Source organism: Lithobates pipiens, unplaced genomic scaffold, assembly GCF_037356315.1.
Source record: "Lithobates pipiens isolate NorthernLeopardFrog02 unplaced genomic scaffold, aLitPip1_a1.2 Scaffold_16, whole genome shotgun sequence".
In the NCBI taxonomy this organism is placed as follows: domain Eukaryota; kingdom Metazoa; phylum Chordata; class Amphibia; order Anura; family Ranidae; genus Lithobates; species Lithobates pipiens.
Genome location: NW_027507748.1, coordinates 165,479,299 through 165,506,485, shown reverse-complemented (window position 1 = coordinate 165,506,485; position 27,187 = coordinate 165,479,299). Strand labels below are relative to the sequence as shown.

General features: G+C 42.5%; 1 long non-coding RNA gene across 1 annotated transcript in view; it reads left to right on the top strand.

Annotated features, from left to right (window-relative positions):
- Positions 1–2,717: 2,717 nt before the first annotated feature.
- LOC143984286 (uncharacterized) overlaps positions 2,718–27,187 on the top strand; it is a 42,138-nt gene continuing 17,668 nt past the window's right edge. Inside the window, exons 1-2 of the long non-coding RNA XR_013274770.1 lie at positions 2,718–2,891; positions 13,567–13,633. This is a non-coding gene — a long non-coding RNA (uncharacterized LOC143984286). The remainder of the gene's footprint in view (positions 2,892–13,566; positions 13,634–27,187) is intronic.

Sequence of the window (27,187 nt, the reverse complement as noted above, 5' to 3'; positions counted from 1 at the left end):
TAGAAAACAGGACATTTAGAGAATTGCCCCGGATGCAGTGTTAATTTCGTAGATGAAAATACTTTAGTCATAATTTTCCAGTGGCGAAAACGAAACAAAAATTACCCCAAATTTTCCTCATTTGACAAAAACTATTCCAATTTTTGTCAACTAACAAAAATCGAATGATAATGTGAGGGAGGGACTTTTACCCATGTAAACTTCCAGTTTACTTGGTGCTCCACCTGTGAATCCCACAGCAACATTAGGGTGTTTAGTGGCGTGCATGCTTAACACTGTGCAGCATTACAGGCCTCTTCAGACGACCATCCAGAGCACTGTGTAGCATTACAGGCCTCCTGTCAGAAACCATGAACCAGACCAAGACAGAATACAATTAAATCATACTTGTTTATTAATAAAAAATAAAAAGGTAAATAGAGTAAGCATAGTCAAAGCATAGCCAGAGTCCAGTAAACGGATCGAGTAGTCAGCCAGTACAGAGCTCAATAACCAGATTGGGTAATCAGCCAGGTCAGGGATCCAAGTGGAGCAACAGCAAGCAGGATAAGGAGCCAGAAGGGATGTCAGCAAGCCAGTCTTTAAACAGAATCGCAGGAGATGGTTTCTTGTGATGTGACTGAAGCGAAGTCAGAGATGAAGTGAGCTGGACATCTTTAAGTAGGCAGGTCAGGTGAGCAGGATCAGGAACAGCTGGTAACTGTGGAGAGATGAGAGAGGGCAATTAGCCGACAGCTGAGAAGCCAGCCCAGAGAAGGAAGGGCTAAGCCAGCCCTGACACCTCCTCAGGCAACTGTCCAGAGCACTGTGTGCATTACAAGTCTCCTCAGACCATCCAGAGCACTATTCTGCATTTACAGGCCTCCTGACCATCCAAAGCACTGTGTGCATTACAGGCCTCTGCTCCTCAAACCATCCAGAGCACTGTGCAGCATTTACAGGCATCCTCAGGCCACCATCCAGAGCACTGTGCTTTACAGGACTCCTCAGACCACTGTCCAGAGCACTGTGCAGCATTACAGGCCTTCTCAGACCACCATTCAGACCACTGTGCAATGCAGGCTTCTTCAGACCACCAGACATAGTTCTGTACAGCATTTACAGGCCTCCTCAGACCACCGTTCAGGGCCCTGTGCCCATCACATCCCTCCTCTGGCCCCTCAAGAGCAGCACAGTGTTAATTTTGTCAACGTAAATATTTAGACTAAATTGACACTATTTTAGTAGACTAAAATACAATTAAAACAAAAACAATTCAGATGACTAAAATACGAATAAAACAAAAATGGCATTTTAGTCAAAAGACTATGACTCAAACTAAATCGAAATTTGACATCAAAATCAACACTGCCTGGTAATGATGCAATCTCCAAAAACACCCAGTATAACCATTACTTCTCAATTGAACTCCAGCCCATACGTGGATGTGCGTGGCATGTAAAAATATAAATGCTCTAACAGTATAAAACCTCATCTGCCGCCAGATCCTGCAACGTCTTCTCTCTACATCCTTCCAAATGGAATGTCTGTCCGTCTGCATATAGTGCCAGTTTTTCTTCCACTACTCCCCTTCTAAATCCTCTTATCTTAGGGGACGACCTGAGGTCTACTGCCAGAGGTTCGATTGTGAGGGCAAAGAGCGGGGGCTACAAAGAGCACCCCTATTTCATCCCCCTCTACCGGAAATCTCTACTGTACTATAAGAACACCAACAGCAAAACCACTCCAAAAATAGACATAAAACACATACATTGTTTAAAAAACATGTTTTACCTGCAGTTTCATACTAAATTACTTATCAGTTTTTTATATCTCTTGAGGACTCCACTGTATTGAATTCACTATGACCAGCCTGCCCAGAGACGCATCAAAATTCGGCCGGTTCAACAGGATACCGATTCGTCTATGGCCGGCTCTTGGTGCTTTTTGGCACATTGCACAAATTTCCAAAAACTGGAGAGTCAGGCCTACAGGGACAATGGGGGAGATTTACTAAAGCTGGAGCGTTTTTATTGTCAAAGCTCAATTACAACAAGCTAAAGTTAGAAGCTAATTGGTTACTATATACAGCTGCACCAGATTCTGAGTGCTCCAGTTTTAGTAAATCTTCCCTATATCTAAAGAAGGCTCCAGGGTACTGTATTATAATTGGAGAGATGCAATAGAAAGGGGTCTGGTGCACAACCGGGATAATGCACTTTAGTCTGACTAGCCCAGAAATATCCATGTTTTGGAGTCTGGATTTACGGTCTAACCTTTCAAGGATCACATAAATGTATTTGTGTTACTGATAAGGCAAATTGAATGGCAGTAGTTCCCCTGCTTCTGAAAAAAAAGGTCTGGAACATAAAAAGAAAGATAAAAAAGCATTACCATAAGTATTATGTACAGAGCAACTGGAGAACTCTGATAACACTGAGTAAATACCAAAAACTACAAATATACAGCTGGAGAAGGACCTAATATCCAATATACTGTATTTTTCAAGTTACGTGCACAGATGCTAAAATTTGTGTAATTTGTGTAATCGTAAAACTTATAGATAATATTTTCTCCCCCGGAGATCACAGTACTAAACATTGTGTGTAAACATTTGTACCTACAGATAAGCCTAGAATAAGGCTTTCCTATAGGTACTGTAAATATCTTCTAAATGTGCGCCATTTAGGAGAGATTTACTGTATACTGTGCTGATTATGTCATTGGTGCATGTGCTCTGAAGGAACGGCCGCCCGTACTGTTTCTTCAGGAGCGAGGGCTGTGACCGGCCTGCACGGGAATAACGTCATACGGCTCCGGACAGTCACATAGCCAGGGTCCGCAGCCTCAGAAAGAAGACGGGCAAACATGGATGTGGCCTGCAGCAGGGACAGCACGGGCTTTGTTTACAGGTAAGTGTCACATAATGTCCTAGTATGCACATGCATACTAGCAGATTATGCCTTTACTTTGCAGAGAAGAATAAAGGAGGAAAAAATGCCTTCCTCTGCTTTTGTCTGCATAAGGATGGTGCCATCTTTGTCCAGGCATCATGCATGATCAGTATCTACTTCTTGGACTGGGATGTAGGTTTAGAGATGACACAATCATATAAAGCCTGGTGTCTGTGCAGAGTTTGGCTGTGTTCACAAGTACTGTACCTGATACTGATCAGCAACTGCTCCAGCTTCTCATCTGTGTGATTTGCTACAATAAAATTTTGCAGTCTAATCACTGAGGAGGTAATGCTTCCCCCAGCCTGCAGTAGACTGCTGACATCATCTTATCCTAGGGAAAGTCACTTAGGAGAGCTGAAGAATTTTTACAGCTTTTATTAAAAAAAAATACAGTCTAGATTAATGCTTGAGTATGAGCCTTTTCATATTATTTTGAATATTTTTGGGGTTTTTACTTGCATTTTTTTTTCTTTTTTTCCAGGTATTTGCAGACTTGAGTGTTTTTGGAAGGCTAGTTACTAGGAGGATACAGTTGTTAGGCATAAAACCACATGAAAATACAATTTATGTGCATATTGCAGGTGTCTCAGCTGAAGTCTTGGGGGGCCAAAACATACATGAATGTACCTCAGGGAAGCTCCTGTACTCAGATATGAATGGGTACAATAGAATAACATGGAAATTTGGTGTCAAACATTGACACACTTCTGGAACGCAATTCAAATTGCTCAGGTGTGAATGTTGTTAACGTTACTGAAAAGTCCAATTTGAAGGGTCACTATAATGCCGCGTACACACGATCGGAATTTCAGCCAGCAAAAGACCGATGAGAGCTTTTCACCGGAAAATGCGACCGTTTGCACGCTCCATCGGAATTTAGCTGGCCGAATTCCCGCCAGCAAAAATTTTATCGCATGTTCTCAATTTTCCCAATGGAAAAACGTTCTATCGGAAATTCTGATCGTGTTTATGCAAGTCCGATGCGCAAAAACTCACGCATGCTCAGATTCAACTACGAGATGGAAGCTATTGACTACTGGCTATTGAACTTCCTTTTTCTAGTCCCATCGTATGTGTTGTACGTCACCGTGTTCTTGGCATTCGGGATTTGGTGTGACCGTGTGTAGGCAAGACAGGTTGAGTGGAATTCCGTCAGAATTCTGATGGGAAAACCATCAGAGCTTTTTCCGACGAGAATTCCAATTGAGTGTACAGGTAACAGTGGTTTTCCATATAAAAAAATACTTTTCCACATCCTTTTATTTAAATTTCCCACCACACTTACCAGCTGACCAAGCTGCTTTATGCAGCGCACATTCTCTTCTTCTTTAATGGGATAATAATGAAGCTGCTTTGCTGGTGATACTGATGGAGTTATTGCAAACAAATTTTCAAAGGCTTTTTTTTTCTAGTGATATCAAGAATAATATTATTATGCTTTTTTTGGGGGGGGGGGGGGGGTCAAGATAGCACAATACCATTATCCCCTAGTTTTTAAGATCAAAGATACGTCTATGTGGGTGTCCCTTGTCAATTTTACATTGTATTTTTTAAAATGTAACTGCGTACTCCCAAACTGTCATTTGCAGTAAAACACATAGCCAAGTATTATTCACAATTTTTTTATTGTGCATTAAAAAAAAAAATTAGACATGCTAACTGCCAATAGAACTTAACCAAAAAGTGCATTCTATGCATCCAAAAATATAGAAAATATAACAAATCAAATCATTATTCAATCAAAAAAATTATGTCAAAGCAATAACTCCAACCAAGGCCAATAATAAATTACACGTTTTCTCCTCCGATTCCACAACATGTCTGGCTGACGAATGGTCGTTCAGAAACTAACTGAAAAGCGCGAATCAACACTCACCAAACCTCTACTAACATGAAATTAGCAGAAGGAGCCCAAAGGGTGGCGCTAAAGAGCTGAAAAAAACATGTAGTATGTCACTACGTTCATGATTGTTGGCCAACAATTGTATGCCGTGTGTATGCAAGAAAAATTTGGGCCAACGCTCTTCGGACAAAAGTCCACGGTTTTGTTGGCCAACAACCCAATCGTGTGTACGAGGTTTTAGTGCTCTGGGTTGAGACAATTACACACTATAGAGCAGTGGTTCTCAACTCCTATCCTCGGGGCCCACCAACAGGCCAGGTTTGCAAGATAACTGAAATACATCACAGGTGATATCATTTTCTGCTCAGTGATTGCAGTATTCTAGTCTGCATCTCCCCAAGGTGATACTTAAAATCTGGCCTATTAGTGGGTCCTGAGGACAGGAGTTGAGAACCACTGCTATAGAGAGATATGCTTTGTTCATATTTTATGTCAAAGATGACCACTTTAGGGTGACTAGGAATGGATCAAACTATAAACTCTCAGCTATTGGCTGGGAGTGCTAATCGGGAGCTGGTTGGCAGTTGGTTTTCCAGCATGCTCGTCCAACAGAAGCTGGTTTTGTTGGACCAGCTACCATACACATGGGCCGAATGTTGTCAATTTTTTATTGAACCGGCCAATGTTGCCCACCATTCGGCCTGTGTTTACTAGGCTTTAGTGTCAAAATTTTCATACCGGTTTGTACCTTTCCTTTATGGTATCAATCCTATTTTTTTACCCAGGGATAGGACAGAACGTGAAGGGAATTGTACCCATAGTAGTCAGAGACAACAATTAAACCAGGCAGAATTTCTTATTCTTCTCCACATTATTCAAATCTAAGAGAAACACATCCCCGGAGCTGGGCTTTGTTTGCTCAGCCACAAAAATTGCTGTTACCACAAAATGTAATGTATATCCTTTAACAATGTTCTCTTCTAAATTTAGGGAAACAGCCAAAGACCAGAAATATGATATGGAATAGCTGTTTTATTATTTCAGAACTCAAACAATAATGGGAAAGTTGGAGGAATGTTCCTATTAAACAGAATAAACAAGTTACTGTAAAGGTCAGTGGTACAAGAACAACCTAATGTAAGCTGCCTTTAGCTAAGGATTGGCTAACAAATTTATAAGGCTCTTTTCTTTCAAATACATTGGCCATACAATGTAATATTTGGCTCGATCAGTAAAACAAAATGTATACATGTGCAGGGATCTGATAACCCCCATAGTACTTGGAACTTGGCTAACTGTATCAAATTGATATATAAAAATGTTACTCTTTCCCCACTACCAAGGCAAACTCAGAGGGTTCAAGATTTGCAGGTTCACACAAGAGAAATTTTTAACCATAATGTTCTGCATTATGGTTTAAAGGCCCGGGCAGGTTCATATGGCCCAATAAGGCGGATTTTTGGACAAGTCAGCCCCTTCACTATAAAATGTGGAGGGGGTACAGAGCAGCCCAAATGCCAGTGTACTGGAAGCTGTTATAAGGAAGGCATAAGAAATGCTGAAAAACCACATAGGGAGAGATTAGGGACAGTTATTGTACAGAACTGTACTTTAATTCTGGTTGCTAGCTCTTTGGGCAAAACCCCTTTGCTGCTTTTTCTTTGTTTCTAATATAGGGTTTTTTGGTCTACTTGCTGACCTGCTCACGTACATTTACTGTGGCAGGTCGGCTATCCTGCATGAACCGATGTACCTGTACGATGGTCCGTGCAAGGGGGACAGGTCCCGTGGACTCGAAGTGATCACTTTGTACAGAGTCAGAACGGGGAACTGCCTATGTAAACAAGGCGATTCCCTGTTCTGCCTAATGACATGTCAGAGATCTTTTGTTCCCAGTGATAGCGAACAGCGATCTCTGTCATGTCCCGGGTAGCCCATCCCCCCCTACAGTTAGAACACACCCGGGGAACACACTTAACCACCTTGATTGTCCCCCAGTGTTAACCCCTTCCCTGCCAGTGTAATTTTTACATTGATCAGTGCATTTTTATAGCACTGATCAATGTAATAATGTCACTGGTCCCCAAAAAGTGTAATTTGGGTCAGATTTGTAGGCCACAATGTCACAGTCCCGCTAAAAATCACAGATCACCGCCATTACCAGTAAAAATAATAAACAAATAAGTTCCTAAATTTATCCCGTAGTTTGTAGACGAGATAACTTTTGCGCAAACCAATCAATATACGCCTATTATGATTTTTATTTAAAAAAATATGTAGAAGAATATATATTGGCCTAAACTGATGAATAAATTATTTTTATATATATTTATTTTTTTTGGATATGTATTATAGCAGAATGTATTTATTTTTATTTTTTTATTAATTGTGTTTGCTTTTGTTTATAGCACAAAAAATAAAAACTGTAGAGGTGATCAAATACCACCAAAAGAAAGCTCTTTGTGGTTAAAATAGGACGTCACTTTTCTTTGGCGACCGTGCAATTGTCAGTTAAAGCTACGCAGTGCCATATCGAAAAAAAATTGCCTGGTCATTAAGGGGGAAAATCCTTCCGGGGCTGAAGTGGTTAACCACTTAAGGACCGGAAGATTTTGGCCAGTGGGCGCACGCCCAAAAATCGCCATGTATGAGCTGACGTACAATGCTCCCTACACCTTCCTAACACCTATTCTGTCTAACCTGTGTAAGAAAGATCTGTATACTTACTTATTTTTTGCCCGCTCCGGTCCAGTCACATGATCTCCCCTGTGACAGCCAGGTGCAGCTGCAGGGGAGAGGAGAGAGCACTCAACAACAGCTAGAATACCTGGGTGTGTGATGCCCCTCTGGCCCATCCCTTAATGGTGCTCCCTCCTCTTCCCTGAAATCGTCGCTGGCTGGCAGAGGGGAGTGGGATCATGTGACTGGACCTGAGCAGCCCGAACATGGGTAAGTATACAGATCTTTTCTACACAGGCTAGTCAGCATAGGTGTTAGGAGAGAGAAGGGAATATTTTTAAGATTGGTTAGGTATTCTATTTTACAATTCTACAATTCTACTTTACAATTTTACTTTGTGGTTGATTTTAAGATCAGTGGTTAGTTTTAGCTGCTATCCCATCCACTGCAACCCTGCTTTTAGGCAAACATGCTTAACCACTTCAGCCCTGGACCATTTTGCTGGCCAAAGACCAGACCACTTTTTGCGATTCGGCACTGCGTCACTTTAACTGACAATTGCGCGGTCATGCATCGTGGCTCCCAAACAAAATTGGCGTCCTTTTTTTCCCACAAATAGAGCTTTGTTTTGGTGGTATTTGATCACCTCTCCGGTTTTTATTTTTTGCGCTATAAACAAAAATATAGCGACAATTTTGAAAAAAACGCATTATTTTTAACTTTTTGTTATAATAAATACCCCCCCAAAATATATAAAAAAACATTTTTCCCTCAGTTTAGGCCGATACATATTCTTCTACATATTTTTGGTAAAGAAAATCACAATAAGCGATTATTGATTGGTTTGCGCAAAAGTTATAGATTTTACAAAATAGGGTATAGTTTTATTTATTTATTATTTATTTTTATTAATAATTTTTTTTACTAGTAATGGCGGCGATCAGCAATTTTTATTGTGACTGCGACATTATGGAGAACACATGGGACATTTTTGACACATTTTTGGGACCATTGTCATTTATACAGCAATCACTGCTATACAAATACAGTGATTCCTGTGTAAATGACACTGGCACTGAAGGGGTTAACCAGTGGGTGGCAGTGTAGGGGATAAGTGTTCCTAGGGGTGTGTTACTAACTTTGGGGGGCTGGGGTTTCTTTTAGTGAACACTGATCTCTGTTCCAATCACATGGAGCAGAGATCAGCATCACTTGTTGCTAGGCAGAAAAGGGAGATGCTGTTTACAACAGCATCTCCCAGTTCAGCCGCCCCGTGAGACGATTGCGGGTATGCCCGCGGCGATCGAGTATCCGGGACCCACAACTGGACTCACGGGGGTCCCGACCGGCAAGCTTGCGATGGCAGGGAGGCATTTAAAATTGGACGTACCTGTACGCCAATATGCCTGCCTGTGCCATTCTGCTGATGTACATCGGCGTGCGCTGGTCGGGAAGTGATTAAAGTGGTTGTAAACCCCAGACAGGAAATATGAACAAAGCATATTCCTCTATTTTGTGTACTTGTTTGAATGAAGAGCACTGAGTGCCATATCTGTCTGCTACTTTGTCCCTTTGCTATCAGCATGAGTCACTTCTGGCCGGTTTTCTTGACACAAAAAGAACATAAATAAAACAAGACAGAAAATGGGGGTGAAGAATTCCTGTGATCAGAATAAAACCCACATAATATATATTGTGCATTTAGCTGGGGACCCGGGTCCCAAATAATTTAGATATGCTAAAGAGTCAACATCCTTATAACCTTTGGCAGGGCCCTAGAGTAAATACTTAATGTCAACCGTAGGGGGGTACACACTGCAGACTTCCGAAACACAAGTTGATGATGACTGTAACCACCTATCCCATATTTTGTTCTATTTGCCTAGACATCCCCTATTAACATAAATAACTCTTTTGTATGGTAGGGTCTTGTTTATATCAGCCAGCAAGCCAGCAAAAGTAGGAGTAGCTGCTTTAATCCAACAGCAGGCTATGACCTTTCTACCTCCAAACAAAGTTACATGAAGAAATGTAAGCGTGTGCTTATCCATGTCAGTGTCAGGAAATAGACCCAAGAGACATGGATCCCACCTGGTCATGAAGGAACTGGACGACTTGGGCCCAGAACCCATGGATGCGAAGGCACTTTAACATCTTTAATGCACCTCCAAGCATGTATTTTCAGTGGTGCTTTTAAAGTCCCATGAAATAACCTTCTCCCTACTATACAGGATTTCAAAATATCTTTAGACAGGATTTGCCAAACCCTTAGGCTGCTTTCACACTGGGGCGGTATTCAGGCGTTACAGCGCTAAAAATAGCGCCTGTGTAGCGCCTGAAAAAAACCGGCCCCTTTAACTCCAGTGTGAAAGCCGGAGGGCTTTCACACTGGAGCGATGCGCTGGCAGGACGGTGAAAAAAGTCCTGCTAGCCGCATCTTTGCAGCGGTGAAGGAGCGGTGTATTCACCGCTCCTATACCGCTCCTACCCATTGAAATCAATGGGACACCGCGGCAATACCGCCGGCAAAGCGCCGCTGCAGCGGCGCTTTGCGGGCGGGTTTAACCCCTTTTCGGCCGCTAGCGGGGGTTAAAACCACCCCGCTAGCGCCCGCACACCGCCGCTAAAACGACGGTAAAGCGCCGCTAAAAATAGCGGCGCTTTACCGCCGACGCTGCTCCCGCCCCAGTGTGAAAGCAGCCTTAGAGAATTGAAAGCAGATTCGCCCAGCTACACATAGAAAATTATTAGATTAGCTGAAAACAGGAAGAATAATTAATGGATTGGGGAAGCCATCTGTCTATTCAATTTAAAGGTAGAATCAGCCTCTGATTACCTTGTAACTCACCCAACAGACTGAATCAGCACCTCCAATTAAGGTTACTCGGACTAAATGGGCCCTTTTGTATTGGCTGATGAGCTACAGAGAGAAAGAAGTACAATCAGGACAGTCCTTTTTTGAAAAAGAGATATTGGGACCAGAATTTGTCAAATTAGGAGCTAACAATAGCAGAAACATTTATAATAATAGCAGCAAACATGCCACTTGTTGCATGTTATATGTAGCATTGCAGCTTGGAAAATAAATCCCTTATATAAAACCGCATATTAAATATTACAAATAAAGCCTCCATTCAAAAGCCATTCACAATGGAATTTCTAGCTATCTTGTTAGTAAAACTGAAGACTTAATACAGAGCTTATATTTGGAAGGTGCCCGCATATTACTCAATTCTGGAAAGAAATTCTTACTTAGTAGAAATAACACAACTTCCATTGACACGTTCTCTTATTTACTTGGTTTACTATTTGATTTGTTGAGTAAAAAAAGTTGAGCACAATTAACCCTATAATTACAATACAGTGTAGCATAATGCCTAGCTTTCCTCTATTGAAAGGGTGCCACACCTCCTATATTGCCAATATTACTTACTGGAATACATTTTACCAAACAACTTTAGGCTATAACAGCCAGAATGCACAGTAGAATGACACCGTTTAATGCACATCAATGGCATCTGAAACTCCCTACCTACTATAGATCAGCTAAATAAACAGGCCTGTTCTTTTATTTTTTTTTATTGTTAATTCATGAGATTCAGATTCAATGATTTTAATGTATTAGTTACTTTGTTTAAGAGTCTATACAGGGAACTTTCAGAATGCCATAATCACATGTATTTTCAAGCAATCCAATAAATAAAGATGCGTTTAAAATAACTGAACTGGTCAGACAGGCAAAATTTAAAAAGCAGGAAATTTCAAAAGCAGTAATAAAAGACACAAAGACAGAAAGTCAAAAGAGGGAATGGGCCTGATAATTAGGTCAGGAGCTATGAAGATAAATCTATAAAAGAGAATAATAACTAACAAAAAAACTATAATGAACAGGTGCAACAATATGTGTCAATGGCATGAGTTTATAATATGTATCTGAGTGTACAGGTTTATAAAATAGTGAGCATTAAAGGTGAAATACAGGCAAAGTTTGTACGCCGTTCGTTCTGCACTCCTATGACCCATTTTCAGGCTGAAGCGGCTGTTGTCACAGAGTCGGTCCAAGCTCAGGCAAGATCACGACAATGTAATCAGGATCTGCCCACATGCTTAGGCTGGCACCTGGCTCAGCCTCTCAGTGAGCGCCTGAGAGTCTGAGCTGGCCGCTCCCACCCCCTCCACAGCTCAACGCTTGAGGGGGGCAGAGCAGAGAGCGGTAACTGACAGTCACCAGCTTTCTGCTCACAGAGCCCTAAGAATCGAGCGATCGGCAGTGTTAGATCTCTCAGTTCTCAATTTTAGAGTCAGCGGGGGACAGATGCAGCATTAGACCGATGGTGCATCCACCTAAGTATGTAAGAAAGTATGATTCTAAAATTAAAAATAGTCCATACTTCTCGTTTAAGTTCTAATAGCAGGTGGCAGAAGGTGTCCAACATGAATTAGCAATACAAAGACATGCATTGTTCTAGATGCATAACAGCTTAACAATATAATTTCCTTAACCTTTGTTGTCGTTTGCGCATAGCAAGAATTTTACAATATACAGTATATGGTTTATATATTGTATATATCGGGGGTAGGCAACCTTAGAGAGGTGGAGATCTACTTGAACAACATTGATGAAGTCAAAGATCATCAGGCAGAGTGTCACACCAGAGAATGCGATGCCAGAAAGGCATGTTCCATGTGTGTTTCCTGAACCGTGTTCAAAACGCACTGCCTTTGTGATCTACTGCGGGTGATAATACATTCAGCCTGCTTCTATCTCATGTGTCAGAGAATTTTTAAGAAATTATCAGGCTGATAACAGAAGAACAGAGCAGGAGAAAGCCACAAGACCCAGCTCTTTGAAGAGAGATAAGAAAACACTGCAGTTATATGTTCCCAGCTCAAATTTCATGAACCAGGTTTACATCCACTTTGAAGCGGAAGTAAATCCATAGATCTAACAACTTTAAAAAACAGTTACATTCCCGGCATGCTGGAAATGTTAAATGTCACATTGGTTGTGCTCTCAACCAAACTGTCAAACCATCCAATGGCTGGTGTCATAACTGATCACATGTGCAGCACCATGGCAGTAAAAGATTAAAGGGAGGCCAAGATGGCAGCTTTCTTGGCTGAAAACGATAGGAGGGTTTACTTCCACTTTAAGTATTTCAAAGAAGTGCAAAAGCCAACTAGAAAACTGTGGCTGAAATGGTCAGATAACAGTCTCCAGACAAATCCATACTTATAATAGTATTCAAAGTCAAGACAGTATCCAATGATCCTAAGGTCATCCGTAATGCAATAAGTTTAGCTTCAAGAGATAACTGTATAACCAAAGAGAAACCCTATAAGTAGCCTCTCTGTTAGAAGTTTAACTATGGAGATGTACATGGTTACATCAATAGATATTAACTATGACGCACACCTGACCTCCCCCATCCAGGAGAAAGGAGGGGCAGATCCACTTCCCCTGCCGGGGGGGGGAGCGCATTTAGTCTGCGCCACGCCAGCTTTCTAGAACATATTTTCTCCTACGACACACTATGCTACACTTGTCAGCTTATGTACAAGGTAGTTAGTGCATTAGATGGAGAAAATCAAAGAAAGAAAAGCATACAGAGAGGAAGAGAAAGGAAAAAATAAGTGGAAAAACAAGGTAAAGAAAAAGTAAAGAAGAGAAGAAGAAGTGCAACCTCTACTGTCAGAACATGTTTTGGCCCCTCCCAACAGGAGTCAGAAAGCTATTTTATCCAAGGATTCCTGATTTTTTAGAAGAAGGCCAATATGTCATGTAGAATCGCTGACCAATGTTCATTTATCATGATCCATGTCAACTTGGCCCTCAAAAGATCAAACTGGATTGTGGGAGATTTCCAGGATTTTGCCATTAAGATTCTGGCTGCTGTAAAAATAAACATTAACCAATAACAATTAACCGTCTCACGCGCCCTGATTTCCCCTCCACCGGTCTTCCCAGTAGGGCCTGTTGTGGAGCTTTAATTAGATTCACCTGGGTAAGGGAATAAATTAAATTGTACGTGCGGATCCAGACCCGCTTGACTTTCGAACAAGTCCACCATGTATGTAATATTGTTCTCATTATTTTTTATTTTGCAGGGCATTCAGGATTTTCCAAAGCGATAGCCCAGTAATAGCTGCTCCCTTGGCGATTCTGTCTGCCTTTGTAAGTAATTTGAGCTTCAGCTAATTCATAAAATACTTGTTTCAGCAAAGCAATAAAGCCCTTACACACAGGCAAAATGTCGGGAAACAACGGTCGTTTCAAAAAAACGGCCGACATTTGGCCCATGTGTATGTCAGCCAATGGCAGAGAGAGTTGAACTAGATCGCAGAACTAACCTCTCATAGTTAGTACAGTGGCTTTGACCAGATAAAAAAGTGTAGTGTGTACCCGGTTTTAACCTGATAAACATGTGAAATGTAGCCTAGAGTGCCACTTTATGCTTAGAAATATATAGAAATAAATATACTGTACATTACCATATGCATATGCAAGATTGCCATATGCAAGATTTAGATTTAAAACGAAAACATCTTTAAAAACCTTATTTCTATGTCAGAATAAATATAGAACTTTTGCATATATGGTATACATTCACTTTACAAAAATGCTGTCTGGTTACAGATTCTGTGTTCACACATGTTTTCTTTTTTTAATACATGATTTAACCATATTGTGGGGAATTCACAAACAGGGTCTACAAAATTCTTTAGAATCTTGACGTGCCTCTACATGAAAAATGTCAGTGTGGAAACAGGGACATGAATCTGGGGCATTCCTAGGTGTGGAGGCACTCTAAGACCAGTGTGTCCTCCTGCCCCTGCAAGTGTCACACAGACAGCATAACGGAGGAGAATTTTGTATCTGGGTGGGCGGACTCCGATGGACATTCACAGACACCAGTTTCTTACCAGGTTCGCTCCCTTTGTGATTGACAGCAAGAAGTAGGAGGACCCTTAGTCAATAGACAGCTTGCTACCCAGCCTGCAGCCAGCCCACTGCCAGCTGTCAGTCACAAGGAGAGAGTGGACCAGATGGGGAACTTGTGTCTCAGCTTCCTTATCAAACTCTGCCCACTGCAGCTTCACTGGTTTCTAGGAGGCTGTTAGTCCTTAAAAAAACTGTGACAGGGAGGAGGTAGCGGGGGCAAATATGCTGCTCTGTTACACTGTGTACAGGAACAGGCACATTGCCTGTCTCTTTACACCAATTTAAAGTTTGTCTTAAAAAGGAGCTTCAGTCATACTGTATGTGTGAAAATTGAAAGTAAGCAGCTACAAAAATTGTAGCTACTCACATTTAATAAACAGACATTTACCAGTCCAGGGATCCAGCAATGTCCTCACCCGAGCCAGTCTTCTTATCCGTCTTTTGTCCCCACCATCGGCATCTTAATTGTGGGCAGCCCCCTTTGACTTCTTCTGGCTTGCGTGCACGAGCTGTGTTGTGCTTTGTGAAGCATTCTGGGACCTTCAGGGAGGGGGAAGGAGAATTCCTGCTCAGATTGCCTAGGCGAACTGAGTGGAAGTGGAAGCAAGTAGCTGTCAAAACGAGGTACCCACTACCCCCCCAAAAAAATAAAAGCCAAATGTGGCAGAGGAGGGGGGAGGAGGCAGAGCGGAACTTCCCATTTCGGGTGAAGTACAGTTTTCATTACCTCCAGTTTTGTGGCTGGCCATAGAGATGAGCAAAGGAAAGATGGACTCTGCTCATCTTTATAACCTAGGAGGCTGGGAGCTACGTCATGACGCCACTTCCAGGTTGGGCACAATATAAACAAGGCCATTTTTTTTTTTTTTTGGAAAGCATTAGATCAATGTTTGTTTTTTGTTTGTTTTTTATCTGATGCTTTCCATTATATAGGAGAGATGTGGGATTTTATTGATTTTCATAAAGAGGCTTTTTTGTCATCAGTGGAGATGTTTACATTTCTTGTAAAAGCAATAAAAGTGATTAAAAAAATGAAAGAGACAGTGTAATAATAATAAGAAGAAAATGTAAAGCGCCCCCGTTCCCCCCGTACTTGCGCGCAGTGCCGAAAACATACCTGTTACGCTGACATATGTAAACAGTGTTCACACCACACATGTGATATATATTTTAAATATGGGGTGTTTTTTTTTTTTTTGGTGTCAAGTCCTCATGCCTTTCTTATAGGTGTGTGTAGGGTACTTATGTTTGTGCATATATACAGTAATTGGTTGCCGCAATCCTTTACCCAGCCTGGTGTATAAGAGGGGACTAACCTGTTTACAGAATCGCGGCACCAGAACAGAGAACCCAATACCTCCAGGGGCTCCTCCAGAGATAAGCACTACATATTTAATGTCACAGGCATGCTACAGGTAAACTACAGTAAAACAAAAGGGATTTAAAGTGGTGGTAAAAGCTTAAGTTTTTTGCCTTCATGCATTTTCTCCAATTAAGGTAAAAACTTCCATTGTCAGCTCCCCCAGCCCTCTTATTTACTTACCTGAGTCCGATCTCGATCTATCGTTGTGTCCGAGAGCAGCAGCACTACTCTCTCTCTTCTCACAAAACATGGAGGCAAAAGAGGAAGCCATTTGCTCCTGCTGCTATTAATAAAATTTGGGAAAAGGAAGCAGAGGTGGGCGCTATGCGTGTCAATAAACACACACAGTACCCTCTGGATCAAGTCCGTTTAAGTGCCCCCATAGCAAGCCGTTTACTAAGGGGGCACTTGGGAGGATAAGGACTGCTCTGTACAAAACCATTGCACAGAGCAGGTAAGTAAGACATGATTGAACATTTATACCTTTACAAGCAATTTTTTTTTTTTTTACAGTGGTGCTTAAAGTGGATGTAAACCCTCACATATAGCCAGTGAACTGAACAGCCTCAGATGATACACAGAGATGAAACATACGTTTTCATGTATATCTGCTGTTTCCAGCTTTCTATATTCTTTAGAAAGTGCACATCCTGTTAGGGATTTTCTCTTTTCTGTTAAGCACTGGGAGTGGATTATTGGCATACAGCCAAGACAGCTGATTAGAGGAAACGCACCCCCCCCCCCCCACCACATAGGCCCAGAGACTTGCAGATCTGTTCTGTGACAAGTCAAGCTCTCAATCTATTTATAGCCACCTCCCTTTACACAAATTTCAGGCTGCTTTTATCTTGGTTGACAGAGAACTTGTCAGAAGTTATCATGCTGATAACAGAGCAAAAAAACAACAGAAAGACACTGGACTTAGGCTCGGTTCACACCAGTGTGTGGTGAGAGATCAGTGCAAATCACATGTGATGTCCTTGCGATGCAATTTCAGCCATACAGATAGTATGGGTGAATTTGCATCGGATTCGGGCCAAACTCGCACAGGACCCTTATTTTGGTCCGCACCAGAATCGAATCGCATGGGTGCTCACACCCATGCGATCCGATTCATGTCCGAACTGTCAGTTTGCAGTGAGATATGCAAGCTGTAATGGGGGTGTCATTAACATTGTATTAAGAAGAATGGGTGTAGATCGCGCTGGACTGACTCTATCAGTCAGTATTGTAGATTGGTAGGGTGTGGGCAGAGGGAAACAATTTGTTTGCAGAAGTCCGTGCCCAGTTAGTAAAAAGGTTGTGATGGGCCCTGTTATGGGCTTGAGCTGCTACCTCGGTGTGCACCATTATGTGTAATTTAGAACTAATGAGGATAAAGGAGCGCCTAATGATCAAAGAGGTAATTAATTTGTATTTTATTTGAAGCTTCAGCAATAAAAAGAGGCCAACACGTTCTGGGGGACTAGACACTCCCCCTTCATCAGGGCTTCTAGTAAAAAAAAGTTATGGAATGATCCTGTTGGAGGGTGCCTTTGGCACATGGATCTGGACAGTTAGAAGTCCTCAGCACTGGCTGTGTGTTCAGAGGCAGCAAATAAACATTGTATTGACACTCCCGGCAGTTCGCATATGGCAGTGTGAACTGCCTTGCGAGTCAGGTGCGATATGGGAACCCACAGTGGATTCTCAGGGTTCCCGCATCGCATAAGTGTGAACCGGGACTTAGTGATTAGGAGAGAGATAAGAAAACACTATTGCTAGCAAATCAATGCTTTGCCTTTACTTTCCAAAGCCTGCCCACAACTGTATATACAGAAATTGCTCTTGGCAAATGTAGCAATAGCACCTAACCTTCTAGCAGATGCCGCTACAAGAATTTTACAAGCCTGGTCAAGGGGTCACAATGAGTAATAAAAGCTGTTTCTTACAATGATTAAAAAGTAAAAGAATAAAATAATGCTAGGATGTGCTCCATAAGAAGGTTTTGGGGTAATTTGGGGTCTTTGCTAATAATTAATCAGGCCTGACTTGAATAATCCCCAGGTGTAGTTGTAAATTAGTGAAGGAAATGTATATTCCAGACATCCTTTGTTACTATCATATTACTAATAGCATATAAAACATACCTGATTTTTAAACCAAATAACATGAGTTTTTTTAAACAAATTGTATTAGCAAAAGTACATAGCACACCTGAAAATCTCATAAAAACTGAAAGCCCAAAACATGTAAGTATATTTGACAAATGGTGGTGTTCTAAAGAAGCCCTTATAAGAAACAAAAAGGGGTTGATTTACTAAAACTGGAGAGTGCAAAATCTGGTGCTGTTATGCGTGGTAGCCAATCACCTAACTTCAGCTTGTTTAACCCCCCTGGCGGTATTCCCGAGTTTGGCTCGGGGTGAAAATTTTGTACCATTAGTGATAACCCCGAGCCAGACTCGGGACCGCATCACTGAATCCAGGGAGAGCTTACTTACCTTGTCCCCTGGATCCAGCGATGTCCCCCCGCTGTACGAGCGAGCCATCCTCCGCTCGATCTATCATGGAGCCGGGCTCCGTTCCCTGCGAGCGTTGCGACGCACGGGGACGGAGAACGGTGCCAAATTCAAAAAGTAAAACACACACATTACATACAGTATAATGTAATCTTACAGATTACATTGCTGTATGTAATTATTTCACATCCCCTTTGTCCCTAGTGGTCTGCCCAGTGTCCTGCATGTAGTTTTATATTATAAAAACTGTTCTTTATGCCTGGAAACTGGAGATTGTCCATAGCAACCAAAACTGTCCCTTTACATCAAAAGTGGTCTTAGACCAGCTAGAAAACAGCGATAATAAATTAGAATCACTTGCAGAATTGAGGGATATCGATTTGTAGGGAGATCCGTCATCAAATACTGAAAAGTAATGACAGTGACAATTCTGCAACTGAGCAAATTTCAGTGTTTTTGATTTGATTACATTATTGAATATTTTTTATTATTGTTATATTATTATTTGGTCTAATTATTTATAGTTATTTATTATATTATAATTTATGATTTCATTTTTCAAACTTTATCATACCCGGGATGTCTGCTAGACTCTGGTTTGGACAGATTTAAGTGAGTTATTCCTAAGAATTACAGGACTACAATATAAAACGCCAAATTTCCATGCAAAATAATTGTACCGCTTTCAGCACCTAAAATCTGAAATAATCGTACCGCCAGGGAGGTTAATTAAGCTTTGACAAAAAACCTGGAAGCTGATTGTTTTTTGGAGTTGCACCAGATTTTGCACTCTCTGCAAATCAACTCCACTGTGTGTAATACAGTGCTGTGCAAAAGTTTTAGGTAGGTGTAAAGAAATGCTGTAAAGTAAGAATGCTTTTAAAAATATTATAATTTTTTTATCAATTTACAAAATGCAAAGAGAGTGAACAGAAGAAAAACCTAAAACAAATCAATATTTGGTGAGACCACCCTTTGCCTTCAAATCAGCATACATTTTTCTAGGTACACTTGCACACAATTTTTAAAGGAACCCAGCAGGTAGGTTGTTCCAAACATATTGGAGAATAGAGATGGGCTTTGGCATGTTCGGCCTGATCCTGCCAGGAAGCACACGGCTAATCACAGGCAGTGAGACATTTCCGATTCTCTGCAGCTGCCCAGACTGGGAAATGTCTCACTGTGATTAGCTATGTGCAGTGTCGGCCTCCTAGCGGAATAAGGGCAGGTGATATCCCGAACACGCCCAAGCCCGTTCCTATTGGATAACTATCCACAGATCTTCTCTGGATGTAGGCTGCCTCAAATCCTTCTGTCTCATCATGTAATCCCAGACAGACATGATGATGTTGACATCAGGGATCTGTGGGGGCCAAACCATCTCCAGAACTCCTTGTTCTTCCATACGCTGAAGATGGTTCTTAATGACATTGGCTTTGTGTTTGGGGTAGTTGTCCTGCTGCAGAATCAATTTGGGGCCCCTCACACGCCTCCCTGATGGCATGGCATGATGGATAAGTATCTGCCTCTATTCCTCAGCATTTGATCGACACATCATGGAATTGGTCTGGGATTATATGAAGAGACAGAGGGATTTGAGGTAGCCTACATCCACAGAAAATCTGTGGTTAGTTCTCCAAGATGTTTAGAACAAGTTCCTTCAAAAACTGTGTGCAAGTGTACCTATAAAAACTGATGCTGTTTAGAAGGCAAAGGATGGTCACACCAAATATTGATTTGATTTGGATTTTTCTTCTGTTCATTTACTTTCCATTTTGTTAATTGATAAAAAAAATAAACTATGAACACTTCTATTTCTGAAAGCATTCTTAATTTACAGTATTTTTTCACACCTGCCTAAAACTTTTGCACAGTACTGTATACGCATTTATTATACAGTTTTCTAGAAAGGCATCTGACTTTGATGTGCTAGATGGGTTTGTTTTGGTGGGTCAGATTTGGTTTAGTTAACAGCTTGTAAGTCAGGCTCTGAATGTCAAGTTACAGGGCAATGTTCCTGTTCAATATTAAAAAGATTTCAGGTGTTTAGCTATAAGATTCCTAGAACATGTTAAAGTGGAGTTCCAGCCTGAGTGAAAAAAAATTAAAAGTCAGCAGCTTCAAATACTGTAGCTGCTGACTTTTCATATAAGAACACTTTACCTGTCCAGGGAGCCAGCGATTTTAGCATTCGAAACTGACCTGTCTATCAGCTCCGGGTGCAAGCGCCGGCATCCTTGCAAAGGGAAGCAGGAGTCTGTTCCCTACTGCGCATGCGTGTCGCGTGGCACTTTATGAATGGTCCAGTCGTCTTTTAGGACATACACAGGTCCCAGGAGGCAACGGCGGGGAAGGAGGAGTGCATGAAAAAAACAGGGAAGTGATGTACCTCGCCACACCGGAGAAAACATACCGAAGAAAACATACCAAAAAGGTATTGTAGCAAGGTCCCAGGCCTCCTTTGGTCTGATGAGAACCTCTAGGGCCACGGATAGCTGACATACTTATGTATGTTTTGGCTTATGAGGCAAAGATGGTCAAAGTCATTGAGTGCCAGGCACTTCTTGGATATAAAAGAGGTTTTATTTCCCTTAACAGTCCTTTTTGTATTTTTTTGGGGGAAAGAGGGTTAGGAGCAGGACATCCTTAGATAGTTGCTAACCCAATTAGCATACGCCGAGACTTCGATAGGAGGACAACCATGCAGGGAAGGGCCTCCAGCAAGAAGCCACATCTGCATGTGCAGGAATGATGTCTCCTATGGCAACAACCTTTAACACTTCCTAACACAAAGCGTTACAGTTCTTTCAGCTTCATTACAACTTCTCCTTGTAGTTCTTCCATACACTGAGCTCCCCGTCTCTCACTAGCCCCTCTGATTCACTGCCACTGAATCTCTTGAGCTCCTTCAATCATCACAGTGGTATCATCCTCAAGCTTCACCCCAGCTTCTCTGCTCGGTCCCCAGCTTGACACATAAGGCTGCTCTGCAAGCATCACCTCCGCTGGCTGGGACCCTGGCTTGATTCCCACTGAAGTTTCCCAATTCTTCACCGTCCCAATCTGGAGAGAATGCTGCTCCAGTACTTGCTTCAGTTACTCACTGTGGTCACTTGTAATAAGGCAGATAGTCCCTTACTGGCGATAGCTTCCCCTCTACCTCCAACCATGACAGGTTCTCTGACCAACAGAACCGTCACTTTTTGTTGGAATGCAAACAGCAGTCCCAACCCTGCGCAGTTCTCTTGTTTCTGGATAGGCCCTCAGACAGCCTAGCAGCCAGATGTACCCAGGATAGGCCCAATCTCCAGCCTAGCAGCCTGGGCAATATGACACACATCCACCCAGACAGCGTCCAGGTGGCACAGAACATAGATCACCTGACTCCACCCCAGTGGCGGCTGGTGCTCAAAATTGTCAGGGGGAGCACAAACAAACTGAAAAATTATTTTAAAAAAACATCAATTGCAGCCTCACTGTGCCTATCAATTTCAGCCACTGTGCCCAGCAAATGCAGCCACTGTGCCCATCATATGCAGACATTTGTGGCTGTCAAATGCAGCCACTTATGCCAGTCAAATGCAGCCACTTGTGCTCATCAAATGCAGCCACTTGTGCCCAGTGTATGCAGCCACTTGTGCCCATCAAATGCAGCCAATTTTGCCCAGTGTATGCAGACACTTGTGCCCATCATATGTAGCTACTTGTGCCCAGTATATGCAACCACTTGTGCCCAGTATATGCAGTCACTTGTGCCCATCAAATGCAGCCACTTTCGCCCGTCAAACACAGCCACTTGTGCCTAGTATTCTGCAGCCATTTGTGCCCATCAAATGCAACCACTTGTGCTCATCATTTGCAGCCATTTGTGCCTGTCAAATGCAGCCACTGGTGCCCATTATATGCAGGCACTTGTGCCCAATATATGCAGCCACTTGTGCCCATCATATGCAGCCACTTGTGCCCAGTATATGCAGCCACTTGTGCCCGTAAAACACAGACATTTGTGCCCGTCAAATTCAGCCACTTGTGCCCAGTATATGCAGCCACTTTTGCCCAGTTTATGCAGCCACTGTGCCCACTGCCCCCCCCCCCCCCACTCGCAGGGCTCTGGCTGACAGATCCCCCCGGCATTTACTGCAGGCAGGCAGCAGCTCTTCTCCAAGACAGTGCACCAGAGCGGCGGTGACCTCCACTCCAGCGTGTGTGTCCTCTGCTCCTCTTCCTAAGCTTTGGCCAATCAGGAAACAGGTCTGACGCTCTGCCTCCTGATTGGCGGGGAAGAAGATTAGTGTGAAAATAGCGAAAATTTATTTGCTATTGTCACACAGTTGGGTGGGATTAAGGGGCACTCTCTGCACCCCAAGCCAACCCTATTTTGAAACCTATTAGAGCCTCTGGCTTTAATCAGGTGCCCAAAAAAACACCCCCTCCCATTCATAGGAGTCCATAAGTTCAGGATCCTGAAAGGTAACACTGACTTGAACATTGATTGAACTCAAATTTTTTTAAAGATATTAGACCCCCTTTCACACTGAGGTGGTTTTCAGGCACTTTAGCGCTAGAAATAGCCTCTTAAAAGCGTCTATTCATTGCAGTGTGTCTTTTCACACTGGGGCGGTGCACTTGCGGGACGTTATGAAAAGTCCTGCAAGCAGTATCTTTGGGGCAGGTTGGGAGTGCTGTAAATAGCAATGAATGGGCAGTGCTTCCAAAGGGCTTTGAAAGCTCCGCAAAACGAGACTTTTTGCCATTTTATTTTGGTAAAAAACACCCGCTAGTGGCCAAAAAGCGTCACTAAAACAGCGCTAAAGTGCTGCAAAAACTAGTTCACCTCTTTGACTCCTGCTCAGTCTCGTTACTGCAACTCATAACATAGAAACATAGAAAAGTGACGGCAGAAAAAGACTGAGTAGTCCATCGAATCTTCCCATTTTATTTTGTTTTTTTGTTTTTATTAACCTTGTTTGACTATGTTTATCCCAAGCATGTTTGAAGTAATTTACTGTTGACTGTCTCACTACCTCTGTTGGTAGGTTATTCCAATCATCAACTACCCTTTCAGTAAAATAATACTTTCTAAGATTAATTTTGAATTTCCTCCAGTTAGTTTGAGGTCATGTCCCTGTGTTCTTTATTTTAGTTTCATATTGAAAAGACTGCCTTCCTGAATCATATTCCCTCCTCTGATGTATTTAAAGGTTTTAATTATGTTTCCCCTTTACCTTCTTTCCTCCAGTCTGTACATATTAAGTTCCTGAAGTTGCTCTTGATATGTTTTATCCCCTAGACTTTTCACCATTTTTGTTACCCATCTCTGGACTCGTTCTATCTTATTGTTCTATCTTATCAATATCTTTCCATAAGTGAGGTCTCCAGAACTGGACACAGTATTCTAAATGAGGTCTCACTAAAAATCTATATAGGGAAATCAGGTTCCTACTGCCGGTGATCTACTCTTGACCGATGCAGGAAAGGCCTTTAAAAGAGTGAGCTGGAGGTTTATGAAGAGAACTATATATATATATATATATATATATATATATATATATATATATATGTATATATATATATATATATATATATATATATATATATATATATATATATATGGATTGATGTTAACATGATGAAATATTCCAATGCACTATAATCGTCCCACTGCGGCTGTCAAAGCCAATAGGGTACTCTCTTCAGATTTCACCTTAGCTATTGGCACCCACCAGGGCTGTCCCCTTTCACCCATTTTTTTCATATTAACCCTGGAGCCTGTGCTATGGCATATCAGACTGAACCCTGATATTAATGTAATACAGGTAAGCTAGGTGCTACACAAAGTCACTGAGTATGTTGACCACCTGCTTTTCTTTATTACCTGTGTAGCACTAACCCTCGAAGTAGCTGTTGGTTTTATTTGGGCTTACTGTTACCTCACCTGCTCGCCTCTTCGTCTTAGGGGAGTCCCGTTGGAAAGTAGCCCAAATGATGATAAATCCGACACTTAGTCCTTTTTGAAGATTTATTTAGGGATAACACCAAAGAAAGACAAAAGACACAGTCCTTCAATAGAGGGTTAGAGGATAAAGGGGAGTTCAGGCACCTAGTAATTGTGGGTTAGAGGTACTAGTCAGATCCAGAGGACAAACAGCTCCACAAACTGGATCCAGCAATCACCGCATAGGCCCCTCTCACTTGACCTAGCAGCCGATGAGATGCTCAACAAAGTCTCTGCCACAGAGATAGTTGATCCTCCACAGTCCTCCACAGTCTTAGCCGGTGTTGTTGGCTCTCTGCCACTGGTGGATGGAACCAGTGGGTTGTCCTCCCCCTCCAAGGTGGGGGTGGTGACACTGGGAGATGATGGATCATATTCTCCTGGAAAGAGAACATTTTTTCTATTCTTTCTGTTTTATAATATACAAATTTGTAGAAATTAAAATATATGTTCTTATTGTGCATTTATAGCTTCTATATATACATGGACACTATTGTTGTCCAAACTAAACCCCATCCCCACGGGAGTTCATTCTCAGCTCTTGGCATTCTGTGCCAGAACAAGTGTACTGTAAAGTGCTTTAAAAAGCCCACATAACGTCCCTAACAGCTATTCACCCTCCAAATGTCATGATTTCTACCAAGAGATACCAATCCTAATGTGATATCTCACTGGGATGAGATCTCGGTGCCAAAGACCACTGAACTGCTACAGGGGGAGCCCATTGTGGTTTATAATGTATGCAGGCTGTGCTGCCTGTTTAGTAGTCCTTGTTCTGTAATGATTAGTGATGGAAAAACTTCCGACGGGAGGTTTCGCGAACTGCGAACGTGACCAAAAGTTCCCTATTGGGCGGACCCCATTCACTTTAATGCCAGGCGAACCTTAAAAACCTCCAGGTCATATTTTTAGCCACAAAATACTTACTAGCTGTGCACACATAGTCCCACAACATGGACACTGACATAACAAAAGTATTAAGTGAATCTGGGATCGACAACAACAAGCATTCTTTTTTTATCTGTGAAATTTTGACAATTCAGGAGCGCATGAAGGCCATGGAGGAGAGGCAAGGTCAGGGCAGGCTATGAAGGGGGTGCAGGAGATGATCAGTGCCATAGTCAGGGCAGCGCAGTCCTGTGCCAGTGTCCCAGTGTGCCAGCCTGTGCTTGAGCCCCTCCCTCTGCCCGGCCCTTACCCCCACCTATACAGGGCTCCACTGCGGTGGTCCAGAGGTGCCAGTGTAGTGCTGATCCTCAGCCATGGTGCTGGCACTGATTGGCTTCTCCACTGCTATCTACCTCACTGTCTGAAACCAGCACCGCGATAGAGAGCACTGACACCAGCACCGAGATAGAGAGCACTGACACCAGCACCGTGATAGAGAGCACTGACACCAGCACCATGATAGAGAGCACTGAGACCACACCAGCACAGAGATAGAGAGTAATGACACAACACCAGCACGAGATAGAGAGAGAGCACTGACACCAGCACCGAGATAGAGAGAGAGCACTGACACCAGCACCATGATAGTTAGCACTGACACCACACCAGCACCGCGATAGAGAGCACTGACACCACACCAGCACCGAGATAGAGAGCACTGACACCAGCACTGATACCAGCAACTCGCTGCGGGACCCAAAAATATGACACAGCTCAACCTCTTCAAACAGGAGGGTATGGGCATATAGTGCGGTGTGCTTTTTTTGTACAAGGAAGTGAGCCAAAGGTAGAAAAAGGGTCCGTGTGCTAGATTAAATAAATTGTTTATAGAGTTAAGCATATACATGGTCTACTGGTCACATGTGTTGAATTCCTCCGAAAGCTATGCCTCATTAATTTTTATAAATGTGAGGTAGTCAACACTGTCATGAGCTGGCGAGTGTGCTTATCGGTCACGATTCCCCCTGCTGCGCTGACACTGGACGAGGGGCAAGCCAACAGTTCCATTGCAAATTGGGCAAGCTGTGGCGAGAGGTCAAGCCTGCCCACCCAGTAGTCCAGGGGTTCATCACTCCTCAGAGCGTCCACATGGGCCGTTAACTCGATGTGGTCAGACACCTATTGGTCTAGGCATTCCCTGATGCTGGATCCGGGTGACACCTGTCGATGGGTCGGCTGAAAGAATGATCTCATATCAGAAGTCACCAACACATCTTCAAACCGCCCTCTTCTTGCAGGCGCTGTTGGATTGGTACCCGCAACTCTTTCTCTGGGAGTGGACCTAGTAGCTAGTGATTTGCATACTGCCCCTGCTCCAAACACCAAAATGCCCCTCAGTCCCTACAATGATAAAAGACAGCTGCAGAATCGGTCAGCACTCAGCAGCACAGCAGTCAGCAGTGCACCATAATATACTTTCTATATTTGAAAGAAAGTATATTATAAGTGTATTACAACCCTATATACTGTACGCCTATACCAGTCCTTAAAAGAACTTTTGTGGACTTAATAGTAATAGCTAATTAGCTAGCTAGTGATTAGACTGACTGTCCCTGCTCCCCACAGCGTCCTTTCCCTACACTGACAAAAGACAGAATGTAAAATGGCTGCCAGATCAGGTCTATTTATAAGATAGGGGGTATGTCCATGTGCTGAAATGTCTCAATTGGCTGTCCTGTACCCCATGATGGATGTGTCATCATGGGTCAAAGTTCTTCACAATGTAAATGAATATGGCTGCCGCGAATCGCGAACGAGCAAAGTTCGCCGCGAACCGACCGCCGGGCGAACCACAAGGCCATCGCTAGTTATCATGCACAGTTGCACTAGATTCTGTGTGCTCCAGTTTTAGCACACTGTTTGCATTCATGATCTCTGCAGTGATCCCTTCCATTTAATTGTCACTATCTGTAAAGTATACTGTTCATTGATTATGGACCCGTATGGTTGTGGTTGACTAACCTGAGTACCACCTGTTTA